General features: G+C 35.7%; 1 long non-coding RNA gene and 1 other non-coding gene across 3 annotated transcripts in view; both read left to right on the top strand.

Annotated features, from left to right (window-relative positions):
* LOC127843792 (uncharacterized) overlaps positions 1-15324 on the top strand; it is a 33690-nt gene that overhangs the window by 8493 nt on the left and 9873 nt on the right. The gene's annotated exons all lie outside the window — the stretch shown is intronic.
* Trnas-aga (transfer RNA serine (anticodon AGA)) lies at positions 12476-12557 on the top strand. Its single transcript has one exon. It is a non-coding gene; the product is annotated as a tRNA-Ser (tRNA).

Here is a 15324-nt window from a genome sequence, read left to right as displayed (position 1 = left end):
AAAATGACTTAAGTACGAGTTGACTAAATCGGGTACGAGTTGACTAGGGTACGAGTTGACTTAGGTACGAGTTGACTGGAAACCCTGTAAATAAGTCTTGTTGTGCGTATTTTTTTATTTTGCCGACTTTATTGTATTATTGTTGATCAATTAAATCTAAAATATTTTTGATTATTTGTTACATCGACCGAAACAGGTGACTCGAGGATACAAGCTCCGAGTTCTTCTTGTTAACCGATTTTTAGGGTGGCATTGTTTTCCATATAGATACGACACAAATTACAGGTACCAATAGATATTACACGTCAATCAAATGAGGATTGATACAGTAAATATTGTTTACAAAGATATTGTATACGGATGAAGAATTCTTATTAAAAAAGATATTTTGATACAATCAGTTACCATATGTATGCGTTTAAAAAATTAAATCTCAAGTTTTTAATCTATTACGGGAACTATTTTGCGTTTGCTTTAAACACGAGTCGAGAAGGCCACAGGTACAAACGGTCTTTGAACGAATAATTACCGGTTAACGCTAGCAGAAGGATATGAGTTCCATTAGCGAATTTGTAAAAATGTATAATATATGTGTATTTATTATACTCAGACGTTAAAAGTTTTTTTCCGAGCGAGTATCATACGTTTTCAAGTATAAGGCGTGTGGATGAGTGCAACTATACACTACATATGTGGTGCTATATTTTTCGATAGCGCGCAATATATATGTGAATAAATTCTACTGAGACATGCAACGTTGTCATTGTTTGAGTGAGAATCAACCTTTGCCAAGTTTAAGGTATGAGAAGGAGCTATACAATGTGCTTCAGAGCAAAAACAACACATGCGCCATGTCTATTTGGAGATATATATGCCGAAACCATGAATCGTGCACTATCTTTTTGGAAATAATTGTCGAGGGTTTTCTGGCAATATATGTGTATAAATTATACTCAAACGCGCAACGTTGTCTGTCCCCGAGCGGGTACAATCGTCAAATATGAGGCATGTGAATGAGTGCAACAAAACGCTACGGGGCATGAACATAATTTGTACAACATCTTGTTGGTGTTATATTTTGCGATAACGCGCAATGTGCAATATCTAGTTTGAATTACATGACCCTGGTGCAAAGACAATATGTATGTACACATTTTGCTTAGATGTGCAGCGATGTCTTCCTCTGTGCGATTATTTACCATTGTTAAGTTAAAGGCGTGTTAAGAACTCATACAACACACCTCGGCGCAAAAACCAACGCACGTGTAATATCTATTTGGAGTTATATTTTTCAATAGCACGATTGAATAGCACAGAATGTGCATAATCTAGTTGGGATTTCCTGACCAGGGTGTATCGGACATATATAAGCCATGTGATTCAGTAAAATATTTCATTTCTGATCATTAACATCACTTGTGCTCTATTATTTTGGACTTGATTTCTTCCATAGTAAAGAAAGTGCTATATCTTATTTTGAGTTATATTTATCCTCAAACGCGCAACGTTGTCTGTCCACGAGCGGGTATAAACCATCGTGCAGTCTGAGGCATGTGAATGAGTGCAACAATACACTACGGGACATTAACAGAATATGTGCAACATCTTAACAATACACTACGGGACATTAACAGAATATGTGCAACATCTTTTTGATGCTTTATTTTGCGATAGCGCGCAATTGTGCAATATCTAGTTGGAATTACATGACCATGGTGTAAAGACAATATATATGTACACATTTTGCTTCGATGTGCAACGATGTCTTCCTCTCTGCGAGTATTTACCATTTTAAAGTTAAAGGCGTGTTAATAACTCATACAACACACCTTGGAGCAAAAAACAGCGCACGTGTATTATATATTTGGAGTAATATTTTTCATTAGCACAGAATGTGCAAAATCTAGTGGTAATTTCCTGACTAGTGTGTATAGGACATATAATAGGCGTGTTATTTAGTAAAATGATTTCCTATCGGATCATTAACATCACATGGGCTCTATTTGCTTGGACTTGATTTTTTCGATGATACAGAATGTGCTATATCTATTTTGAATTACATGACAATGATGCATGGACTATCATTATGAATGAATTCTACTTAGATATGCAAGGTTGTCTGTCTTTGAGCGAGAATCAAACTTTGCCAAGTTTAAAGTGTGTGAAGGAGCTTTACAATGCACTTCAGAGCAGAAACAATATATGCGCCATGTCTATTTGGAGATATATGTGCCGAAACCATGAATCGTGCAATATCTTTTTGGAAATAATTGACGAGGGTTTATGGCAATATGTGTATAAATTATACTCAAACGCGCAACGTTGTCTGTCCCAGAGCGGGTACAATCCATTGTCAAGTATGAAGCATGTGAATGAGTTCAAAAATACACTACGGGACATTAACAGAATACATGTATGTGCGACATCTTTTTGGTGTTATATTTTTCGATAGCGCGCAATGTGCAATATCTAGTTGGAATTATATGACCAGGGTGTAAAGACTATATGTGTAACATTTTGCTTAGATGTGAAACGATGTCTTTCACATAGCGATTATTTACCATTGTAAAGTTAAAGGCGTGTTAATAACACATACACCACACCTCGGAGCAAAAACAACGCACGTGTATTATCTATTTGGAGTTATATTTTTCGATAGCACGGTATGTGCAAAATCTAGTAGAAATTTCATGACCAGGGTGTATAGGACTTATTTGGCGTGTTATTAAGTAAAATATTTCCTTTCTGATCATAAACATCACATGTGCTATATCTGTTTGGACTTGATTTTTTCCGATGGTACAGAATGTGCTATATCTATTTTGAATAACATGACAAAGATGTATGGCCGGGCTAAATATATTTGAATAAATACTACTGACATATGCAACGTTGTCTTTCTTTGAGCGAGAATCAAACTTTGCCAAGTTAAAAGTGTGTGAAGGAGCTATACAATGCACTTCAGAGCAGAAACAATACATGTGTCATGTCTATTTGGATATATATGTGCCAACCATGAATCGTGCACTATCTTTGACGAGGGTATCTGGCAATACATGTGTATAAATTATACTCAAACGCGAAACGTTGTCTGTCCCCGAGCGGGTTCAACCCATTGTCAAGTATGAGGCATGTGAATGAGTGCAACAATACACTACGGGACATTAACAGAATATGTGCGACATCTTTTTGGTGTTATATTTTTCGATAGCGCGCAATGTGCAATATCTAGTTTGAATTACATGACCAGGTTGTAAAGACTATATGTGTACACATTTTGCTTAGATGTGCAATGATGACTTTCTCTTAGCGATTATTTACCATTGTAAAGTTAAGGGCGTATTAATAACTCATACAACACACCACGGAGCAAAAACAACGCACGTGTATTATCTATTTGGAGTAATAATTTTCAACAGCACGAAATGTGCAAAATCGAATTGGAATTACATGGCCAGCGTATACACGCATACATTTGGCGAGTGATTGAATTAAATAGTTCCTTTTTCAATCACAACTAGCATAAATAGCACATATGCAGTATCTATTTAAACGTGCATTTTGCTATAGTACGCAATATGCAATATCTATTGGAATAACATGACAACGACGTAAACCAGCTGAATATGTATATAAATTCTTCTAAATTGTGCAACGTTGTATTGCCAAGTTTGATGCGTATGAAAGAGTCATACAATGCACTTCCGAGCAGAAGCAACACATACGGAGATTAGTGTTTTTCCCAGGAGGGCAAAGGGGCATGGCGCATTACTTTCAAAAAGGGCATTTTAGCGCGCAGTTTAGGCAAAAAAGGGCAAAAACGTTCCCTGAATACCTGAATTACGGGGAAACATGTAATCGCATCAGAAGCAGTTGTGGAAAAAAATAACATATAAACAAGCACATTTAATGGTAATAGAAGTATTTAACTTACTATGATTTATATTTATATATTTACCTTGCAATGTACATTTAAGTTCCATGCTGTTTCAATAAACTGTACAGCACGACAAACATAATAAAGCAATATATGCATATGAATCTGATCATAGACAGATCCACTAACATATAAATGAAACCATGTTTGTCTTATCCCATTTTCTAACAATAATCTCGACATATGTTTAAAATAACATTGCGAGTAAATTGATCGCTAACAATATGCAAACACTCGTTTCCGTGACATACATCCACCGAGTAGATTACAAATAAATAAATAATGTTGTTGCTATCTAAAACATTTTTATGCATCGTTGATTATCACAGACATTTCATTAATTCCTTCTTAATGTATAATCTCCATCATTAATTCGGTCGTTTACGACGTTATTTGCCATTTTTGCCAAGTCACAATTTAATTCTGTGTAGTCCGCCATGTTGATTAAATGTCAAATGATGTAAGCGACAGGTGCGCATAGCAACGTTAAATCGTATACGCGATTCGCATTTTGTTAAATTAGTATACGTCTCAGTAATTATTTCAATAATTAGATCTAATTATCTTAAAGACGAAAACAATAAAGAATAAATTTGTTTGTGAATTTAAATGTAATTATGCGTAAAAATATATGTTTCGATATAACTGAATAATGCATGCAAAGCCAGGAGAATAACATCGAGTTTTTCATCAAACGTCTCCGAAGTAATGATTATATCGTGAAGGAGTACACATTGCCGAGCGAAAAGTGCGCTTGGTATAACACAATCTCTTGCACGACGGTCACATTTAATTCACCTCTGTGTTGGGCTCAGAACGGACTATTGTTTTGAAAGCGTCTCATTCATGTCATGATCATTCCAAGCGTTCATCATTGAGGTTACATAATACTAAACAATCTCTTGCACGACGGTTACATTGCATTAACTGCATTAAAGAAAACCATCTCATACCATGATATCTTATATCAGTCTTAATTAATTATTATAAAATTGATATGTTTTTTTTATGTTAAGAAACCAACATACATAAATACCTCGAAGCAATGCCTAACGTCACTCAATAAAAAATATGTACAATTGTTTACATTTGTGATATGCGTGGAATGATTACATCTGTGTAAATGGGCAATAAAATAGTTCCAAAGAGTTGCATTAAAACTCACAAGTTTTTGCACGATTTTTCGTAAGTCATTTTTCTTAATTAAATGCATGCGATCTTAAATATCCACTCAAATATACATTGTATGCGTTTGTTCGGTTTTAGCTATTTGGTAGACAAAATGGCGTGCTGAGCCTTATGCAGAGTTGTATGTGAGAGCAAGGAACGACAACTCTGCGTGGAGATTGGGTATAACATAGCCTCCAGCATTATCGATTAATACTGACACGGGGTTATTCACGCATGACTAATTCACAGCTTTGGAGCAGTCAGTAAGACCTACCTATAAATCGAGCACTGTTATAGATAAAATCTGCTCAATTAAATATAGTCTCTCGAGTAAATCAAGCACAGTCGGAGCGTCACAGACAATCAAGGACGCTGATTTTGCGGACCAAGTTAGATCGTAAGGCAATAATGATGTTATCGATAACGGCGCGTGGCGAAATTTGCCTTTGAAAAAAAGGGCGCGTGGCGAAATTTGCCTTTGAAAAGGGCAGCGTGGCGATCCAGAAAGGCGGCGTGGCTTTTCGCCACGCTAAAATGGCCTGGGAAAACAGTAGAGATTGTGCAATATCTATTTGGAAGTAATTGACAATGATGTTTTGGCAATATATGTATATAAATTGTACTAAGATGTGCAACGTTGTCTTTCCCCGGGCGGGTATGATCCTTTGTCAAGTGTAAGGCGTGTGAATGTGTGCAAAGATACACTACAGAGCATTAAACTTACACCCACACTCATAATGGAATATGCATTAAAAACATTATTTACAACACCAGTATGGTATGAATGTTTAAAGGGGCCTTTTCACGTTTTGGTAAATTGACAAAATTTTAAAAAGTTGTTTAAAATTCGCAAATTTTCGTTTTAGTTATGATATTTGTGAGGAAACAGCAAAACTACACATTATCCATGCTCTAAAACATCCATTAAATGCAACTTTTGACGATTTGAAAACCTGAAAATTATAAAGCGTTGCAACGCAAAACGATTCAATAATTTGGCAAGTTCTGTTGTTGTCGTTACATTGTGTATGGAACTACACAATATTTTGAGCGACAGTCGCGGCGACGCACGATATATTTAAAACGATATATCAACCTTGTGTGGGTAGCCCAAAAGGCGATATATCGTGTTAAATTTATCGTGCGTAGCCGCGACAGTCGCGCAAAATATCGGGCGTCGCCTCGACAATCGCGCAAAATATCGTGCGTCGCCGCGACTGTCGCGCAAAGTATCGTGTATCGGTTCGTGTGTCTAGTGTCGCCCTTGGTGAAAGAAGGTCGAGATTACAGATTGCACTATCCGGATTCCGTAATATGGAGATATATTTGCAGAAACCATGGATTAAGTAAGATCTATTTGGATCTATATTGACAAGGGTGTATGTGTGTATAAATTATACTCGGACGTACAGCGTTGTCTTTTTACAAGCGTTGTCAAGTTTAAGGCGTGCGAATTAATGCAACGATACACAACGAGCATTAACCAAATATGTGCAATACTTATTTGGAGAATATTTTTTCGATAGCGCATTATACACGATATCTATTAGGATTTATTTTTCGATACCACGTAATGTGCAATATCTATTTGAATTACATTACCAATGAGTGTAGACTATTCATAAGACGTGCGACTGAGTTATATAATGCACTTATATGCATTAACAGCTCGTATGCGATATCTATTTGAACTTGCGATGAATTATTGTAAGATGTGCACCGTCGTCTTGCCAAGTTAAAGGGGTCTGTATGAGTTATACAATGCACTTCGGGGCAGAACCAACGCATGTACCACGTTTATTTTGTGATATATTTGCAGAAACCGCGGATTTTGCAATATCTTTTTGAAAATAATTGACCAGGGCTATAGAAATATGTGTATAAATTATACTTCAACGTTGCATTTTTCCGAGTGAGTGTAATCCGTTACCAAGTCTAAGGCGTGTGAAAGAATGCAACGATACAATCCCCTCTTTGCAAAAGTGTCGAAAAAGTCATTATAGTGATTTTTAGCTCGGCTGTTTTCGGAGAAAACCCGAGCTTATTCATAGGCAGCTCGTCGTCCGCCGTCCGCCGTAGGCGTCGTGCTAAAACCTTAACATTGGCTCTAAAATCAAAGTGCTTCCACTTACAACTTCATATGTAGATGCACCTTGATGAGTTCTACACGCCACACCCATTTTTGGGTCACTTGGTCAAAGGTCAAGTGAACTGTGACCTCTAATATAAAACTTTAACATAGGCTCTAAAATCAAAGTGCGTCCATCTGCAACTTTGAAACTTCATATCTACATGCACCTTGATGAGTTTTACACGCCGCATCCATTTTTGGGTCACTAGGTCAAAGGTCGAGGTTGCTGTGACCTCTAATATAAAACTTTAACATAGCCTCTACAAAAAAAGTGCTCCACCTACAACTTCATATGTACATTCACCTTCCTCATTTCTACACGCCACACCCGTTTTGGGTCACTAGGTCAAAGGTCAAGGTCACTATGACCTCTTAAAAAAATCCAACAAGCTTTCGCAGCCGAGCGTGGCACCCGTTATGCGGTGCTCTTGTTATAGTAGAAATTAGTTATACGTATACAAACCTAACAACAATCCCCCATTTGGTAACATCTCAAGGAAAATAATGACTTATAGCTTATACATTGTTGTGGATTAGGTGAAAACTTTATACACGAATCTACACAAATTCCTATGTAACTTAATTCTAAAATATTGTCTATTATTACAATTCCATTAATCCACCCATTTTTTGTTTATTTAGCCGGTTAAAGATCTAAAAAAATAACGGTCTTTTTTAAAATATTGTTTATTATTACAATGCCATTATAATCCACCCATGCTGTTGTTTATTTCGGCGGTTATATAGTTAAAGCGATAGTGGTCTTGGATGTGGTGACATATTTGCATCATGTAAACTTAGCAAGATAATAATTACGAACATTTAAAACACTGTTCATGAAAAAAGTCTGACTGACAGTTCGCGAAAAATAACTTTCATTTTTACTTCTGTTTCTCCGTACACATGCTTACAGCCATTTTGATGTATTTAATTGACAATTTATGTTATTCCTCCCACAATCTCTTTTACTTTTGATGTTGTTGTGATGTCATATTTCCCGACAGCTAAGATTTCCGTTTTTTCCTGTAGCATCACACAGTACAGATTGTTTTCCTTTTTGTCAGTTTTCAATCCGCCTTTTCCCTATCATCGTGCATTATAAAGCACATGTTGATCTTTTCTATCATCGCAAAACGTTAGATATAGCTATCACCGAACAATTTAATACTACTTTAGCCATTGTAGAATAATATTCTGCCAGTCAGCGCGTGTTGTTCTTATTTATATTAATTGATTCTATAGAGTTAGAGATGTCAGCACAATTCAAGTTGAAATAATAATATCAGTTTGTAATAATATGAGTTTTAATTCACACCTCTTGCTCATGCAGTATTTACTCAACGTGCAATGGCTCGCGCAACTTATATAATTTGACACTATTGAGTTAATGATGTTAGCACAATTCAAGCTGACAGAATAGTATCAGTTTTTAATAATGTGTAATTTAACTCGTACCTCTCGCTTAACTCAACGTTCAATTGCACGCGCACTTCACAATATTACTACTACTACTACTTCTACTACTTCTACTACTACTACTACTACTACTACTACTACTACTACTACTACTACTACTACTACTACTACTACTACTACTACTACTACTACTACTACTGCTGCTGTTGCTAGTAGTAGTAGTAGTAGGTAGTAGTAGTAGTAGTAGTAGTAGTAGTCGTCCGTCCGTCGTCCGTCTGTCTGTTTTTTTCTATTTTGAGATCTGGAGATCCCGACTTAGCTAACTCGTGGCCACGAGATAGTAAAAAGAGGAGTGCAATTAAAAAAAAGAGGAGTGAATGTCACCTCTATGCCACCGTAAAGAACAGATTACACTGAATATATTAAAATGTGTAACAGTGATTTTGATCCATTCTGGTTGTTAATTTTAAATGTACACAACAATTGAGCAAAAATGAAATTAGTTATATTGGCAGGAAATCGAAGTTTTCCAGTACAGTAGCCAGGTGCCTTTGTATTGAACTCATAAGATAGGGATCACCACAGCAGGTTTCTACGTGTTATACGCAGTGTAGACTCGCGATGTTTTTTTTATTATATGAGTCATTTAACTGATTGGAATAAATGAAGTGTATTCTCTCGGGTCTGCTGGCGTTATGTTAAAGAGGTCATTTAATGTGAAAAACTGTAATTTGACATAATTTCAATCGTTTTGCATTAGTACACAATTTCATGATACAATGCATGTATTGGCGCGATGGAAAATGATTTATAAATCAAGCTGACAGAATAGTATCAGCTTTTAATTATGTATAATTTAATTCGCATCTATAGCTTCACGCAACGCCCGAAATAACAGCTATAAGTCATTATTTTCCAACAGACGAAACCAAATGGGAGACTGAACGTTACTCTGATTTCTACCATAAAAAGCACTCTAATAATTTTTTTGACAGTTGAAGGTTTCTATAGCGGGGATTTTGGTACCGGCGCGGGTTTATGTTCTTGTTTAGAATTACCGAAATCCCCACTAAGAGGCAATTTATGATGTCAAGAGTGCTTAATAATTAATATTAATATTATTATTTTCACATTAACATATATGCGATGCCAAAAACAATCATACCGATGACCTTTAAGGGCGTAATTATGGTGGATTTGGCGGGCGAATGTAGAATTACATAAATCCCCGCTATAAGTCATCATCTTTCAACAGAAGTTACAAAAGGGGAGATTGCTGTTACGTTTTGTTTTGTCTGTATCACTGATTTCTACTAGATCTACATGTAGAAATCACTATTATGATTGTTTACACTTGAATGTACGTACTTTTTTCTCTTCTGGAATAAGGGAGACCACTGCGTAGGAGATTGCCTTTTTATAAGAAATTAAGTTATTTCCCGTTGTGGGCGGAGTTAACACCGCACTACTTTTGAGCAGTTTCTCGTTGAGTGATGAATCTATTTGGAAAACAACGTTCTCGAATTTTGTAATGGCGACCTTTTTTTAATGTCAAAAAATATGTCTCACGTTTGTCTTTAACATCGAGTTCAATCAACCTTATACATCGTAACAAACACAATATCTGTTACTGACATCAGTTTACGAGTGATTTGTGGAGAAATACTCAAAACAAAAACTTTATACAATCAAAGCGCTGAAGGCAATAGATTTTGATCTTCGCTATTGCATATTCTTAGAGTTAGAAGCAACTCAGTTTTCAAAATAATTTTAAAGCCTTTTTATATCGCAAGTTTGAAATGAACACAACACATTCCAATTTATAAAGTGTGTCTTAAAGCACAGGTCGATATGTGTGTGCACTGTTTATCCTCATATTTATGTTATAGAGGTAACTTAGACAAAATATCAACACTATGTTTCTTTTTTCGCAATTGGTTGCTGCACTGGCAACCATCTTTAGAATTTTGGTTGCCTTGCTAGAGAATAACAAGCATAGAATCAAGTACACGTTGTGTTATGTGTATCTAATACTTTATTTATTTTCTTTACATTAATGAGCAACAATTTTGCCGACATGCATCATGTCTTGTTGTGAGTCGGAATTGAATAATTTTCTAGGCCTAATTGATCCACAGTCGCCAGTTCGGATTGAGTTGTTCAAGCTTTGAAAAGTTGCCCTGCTTTTTAGCCCAACTGTAACAAACTTTTGAAATTGAGTTTCATGGGCTGAAATCTATTGGCCCCAGGCTAACAGGCAACCACTATAACATGCAAGTTATTCATGATGTAAGATTTGACAGTGTATTGAACTCAATCAATTTGCAAGTCTGAAGACATTGAAGGGACCTTTTCACATTTTGGTAAATTGACAAATTAAATAATTTGGAGAATTCTGTTGTTGTCGTTATATTGTTTCATACTACGAGGATTGCTTATATAAAGTATAAAATACATCTCTCATGGTATGAGCACGGATGGCCGAGTGGTCTAAACGATAGACTTTTATTCTAGGAGTTAGTGTTTTGAGCCCAGTTGAGGGTAACATTTTTGTTTCTTTAATTTGTTTCTTTTTTTATGGAGCTTTCAAAATCCAATGTTTACATTCATCAATATCACCGGTAAGCATTTAGTAAACTGTGAAAAGGTCCCTTTTAGATGTTTACTAAAAATGCCACAAAGGTAAACATTTCGAACTCATTGGTTGTTTATTTGATTTAAAAGTGATTTGCCTTGTCAGCGGGGTTACTTTGAAGTTATTATCACTTTTATTTTTTTTTTCAAATCATTAATAGAAAAGATAATTATAGCTTCATTTTGAAAAAAACCCAGGGCTTAATGCATATGCATTTATTGTCATCCTAGTACCAGAGATTCAATGGAATCAAAAAATGTCCTCCTCGATTAGCTTGTGTGCATTGCTCTGGCTAATCAGTGTGCACAGGCTGATCTGGGACACCACTTATTTACATGCATTAAGCCCCGTTTTCCCTGAACGCAGCCAATATGTGCAGATTTCAATGACAAACTGGCCAATGTCGTCCCACAAGCTGTTAAACACTATTCATTACATACACACACTGTTGTCTGTTGCTGTCTGCAGTGTACCAGTGGTAGAGTATAAACAGGCAGATGTGGTTATCGTTCTAAGCGTAGTTAGTTCCTAGCGTAGTTAACAGCAGACTGACTTGCAAAACACACTCATAACCTTAGTCCTTCGCAAGCGAAGAACTAAAAACCGTTATCAAACCGAAAGCCGAAGTTTCGAATTGACGATTCGATCTATCTTACGGGTCTTCCAGAGATAGTCGGTATATTATATCGGTGTAACTTCATTATTTCTACACCGATTTACTTCTTATTGATACTGAACTTCTCTTATGACAATACGGTCAATCCCAACTATGCATGGCCCCATTACCAACCCTGGGGCGCCCCGCCCACATAGGCAACACCCACCAAAAATTGCCTTTTACTATAATTTCTTCATTTCTACACCGATTCACTTCTAATTGATACTGAAATTCTCTTATGACAATACGGTCAATCTCAACTATGCATGGCCCCATTACCAACCCTGGGGCGCACCTGGGTCAAACATTTGGCGTGGGGGTACGCGTCGGCCTCTGACGCGCCATTTCTAGTTTTTCTTGGATTCTGCCTTGCAAATTGTTTGACAATGTCACTAAGATTCATTCACATCACTTCCCCCATAGTTAAGGTAGCGCACCCTTAATGATTTCCCGCGATTTCTTCGAAGATTGAAGAGCCTTTTACCTGTTTACTTATGGATATCTAATTTAAGCAGGTACTAATGTGAAGTTGTCGTGGCCGAGTGGTTAAGGCGATAGACTAGAAATCTTTTGGGATCTTCCCGCGCAGGTTCGAATCCTGCCGACAACGCATACTTTTTGCGACGCGTTTTATTTCTTTTCTAACGTAATTTGATTTAATATAGCATATAAGTTATGTTTATTGTTAAATATGTTGCAATTTGTATGCACATTCTTCATTTTTAAAAATCAAAACAACGTTATGGCTTAATTGGTTGATTTACTGCAGAAAATACGAATCATGCATGTTGCATTTTTAGTTTTATTTCAAAAAGTAAACGGTAAATCCGTCTATGTCTTGGTATTTGTGCTGTATATAGTGTATCTATAAACACTTAGTTCAAAATATTACTTAAATGATACTATTTTGAATTTTATGATACTTTGTTTTTAACCAACCCAATTTCTACTTGGCTGAAACCACTTACATTCCATCGCGCTCTTCCATAGATAACAAGTTATAAAAAATAAATGTCTGTAAAAGAATACTTATTTCATCGTGTTTAAACTTTAAACACCTTTACTGCATCTGTGCACACCAACTGCATGCCCATATTGGAAATCTGGATGAATTATGGAACTTTAATATACCCCAGGGGTGCAAATAAACTGGACAAAAGCCGAGCGTGGGGGTGCATGTTTTTGAAAAAATCAGTATATTCTTTTTAAAGCATGAAAAGCCTACATAAAAATGTGCATGTAGTTCAGTGAAATGATGCTGATAAGAAAATAATACATAAGATTATATTTGGAAAGGTGCCCGTTACGGGTGAGCTACCTTAAACGAAAACTTTTTTTTTTCCTAACATCGATATGCTCCTTTCCCATTCACAGTTTTTCACTGGAAATGTTGCTGCAATTTTTTAAATGGTATAAATGTTTGGGAATATTTGTTTATTGCATGCTTTCAATGCAGCTCCTAAAGTTGAAGGGGGTGAAGGGGGGGGGGATGAATCATTTCCTCACTTACATCTCCAGAACTCAATGTTTGCCTGAAGTGTTCCTGGTGAAGGGAGGTCATCCAAGAAGTACACCAGATTGGTGTTGTTTAGGTCGGGGAATTAGAAGTTCAGAAGAAGCCCTCTCATGAAGATTTGTAAAGCGCTCACTTAACTTCTGCAGAAGGTGGTCCAGGAATGGAATTGTTACCCTGCTCTTGTATTATGTTTCTGGAGCATCTGAGGGTATGTTGTTTTGTATTGTCTGTCTGCCACAACCCCATGGGATTGAAGGGTAGACTCCGGCAGCATTGGCTACAGCCTCAGCCTCCTCATACAGACAGCCATGGAAGTTGTCCACAGAGTAACGATTGTTTTTCAGGGTCCTCTTCATGGCGGACACTGTTCAAGGCCTCTACCACATCAAGGTTTCTGCCCATAAATACAAATATCATATATACTAGAATTTAATTTTGAAACAAAAAAAAATAATACCGTCACCTTAGCGCAAAACAGTGATAAGTGACATTTTTTTCAAAAATGACTTTTTTGCATAAAATGATCTAAATTGATGTCATACATGTCCTAAATAAATATCAGAATCATGGTATTCCAGTTTAATTGGTACTTTTTAAGAAAATGTCATACTGTATTATTTACACACATAATTCCGTTCGGTGCAATAAGTAAATAAGTGCACTTGTCTACTTACTGCACCAATGTTATTTTCATTTAAACTTCTTTGCATTGTGCAAGAAAGTCACAAGTGCACTTGTTCACTTAATGCACCAAAATAGTATTGATTTCCAGCAAAGTTATTTGGTGTAATATAGTGATAAGTGTAATATATCAAGGCCAAATGATGACATCATAGCTAGAAACTATGCATTGACTCCCAGTTAAAGGGACATTAACACATAGAGAAATGTTGGAAAATTAAAACAAAGCAATTGAACCATAAACTTTATTCAAATCAACTTGAACACCAAACTGTACATAAAATTACAACGGGGTCACCTAGAAATATCCGATTTTCATAATATTTGCATAATCATTGACACACTGATATTCCAATGTCAGGTACGTTATATTCATTTTAACACATCAATACATTGAAATAAACTAGCACAGATTCAATTATTATCTATCATTATATGTGGTAATGTGTGCTAAACAGATTCCTGATTGTTATTTCATTTTTTGATAATCATAAGAATTTTTCTAAAATTACTTACAAAATAGTTTTAAAAAGGGGTGTTTGTTAAATTATGCTGATCATTTAAAGGATTATATAAATGACATTTAAACAACCTTGGTTTAAAAATCAAATTCAAACATACACTTTTACGAAAACATCATTAATATTTTCTTACAAGGAAAAAATAATATCTCAGCCAAAATCAAGTATGTTAACAACCTTTGTATTTTTAGCGTACCTGACCATCAAACGTACATACGTACAATTCAAAGAATCTTTATAAGCATGCCTAATTCGTTTCATTTATACACATGTTTTATACGAAAATGATAATTATCTAATGGCTGAACTTGAACAATCTTTAAAAACACGGAAAAATATAGATTTAAAGAAACTCTTAGCGTACTTGACAAGTCTATTCCGTTCCTTTAGACAACATGCAATTACAACTAAGTCAAATACTTTTACATTTTAAAATAACAAACATTATGATTAAAACGTTCACATTTAATAAACACAACCATTTATGAGTTCTACAGTAGTTTATATACGTACTTCTTAGAACTATTTTTCGAGTCCACGTACCTGACACTTTTTGTCAAAGCAATCAATTATCACAAAACAAACTACATAATTGGTGTCAAAAAAACGTGCAATCGGAATCTTAGTTTAAACTGCCTTTTGCTACAAGCAATTGGCTA

The sequence above is a fragment of the Dreissena polymorpha genome, chromosome 9 (assembly GCF_020536995.1).
Source record: "Dreissena polymorpha isolate Duluth1 chromosome 9, UMN_Dpol_1.0, whole genome shotgun sequence".
In the NCBI taxonomy this organism is placed as follows: Eukaryota; Metazoa; Mollusca; class Bivalvia; order Myida; family Dreissenidae; genus Dreissena; species Dreissena polymorpha.
Note: the sequence above shows the minus strand (reverse complement) of the source record. Positions and strands in the feature narration are given on the sequence as shown.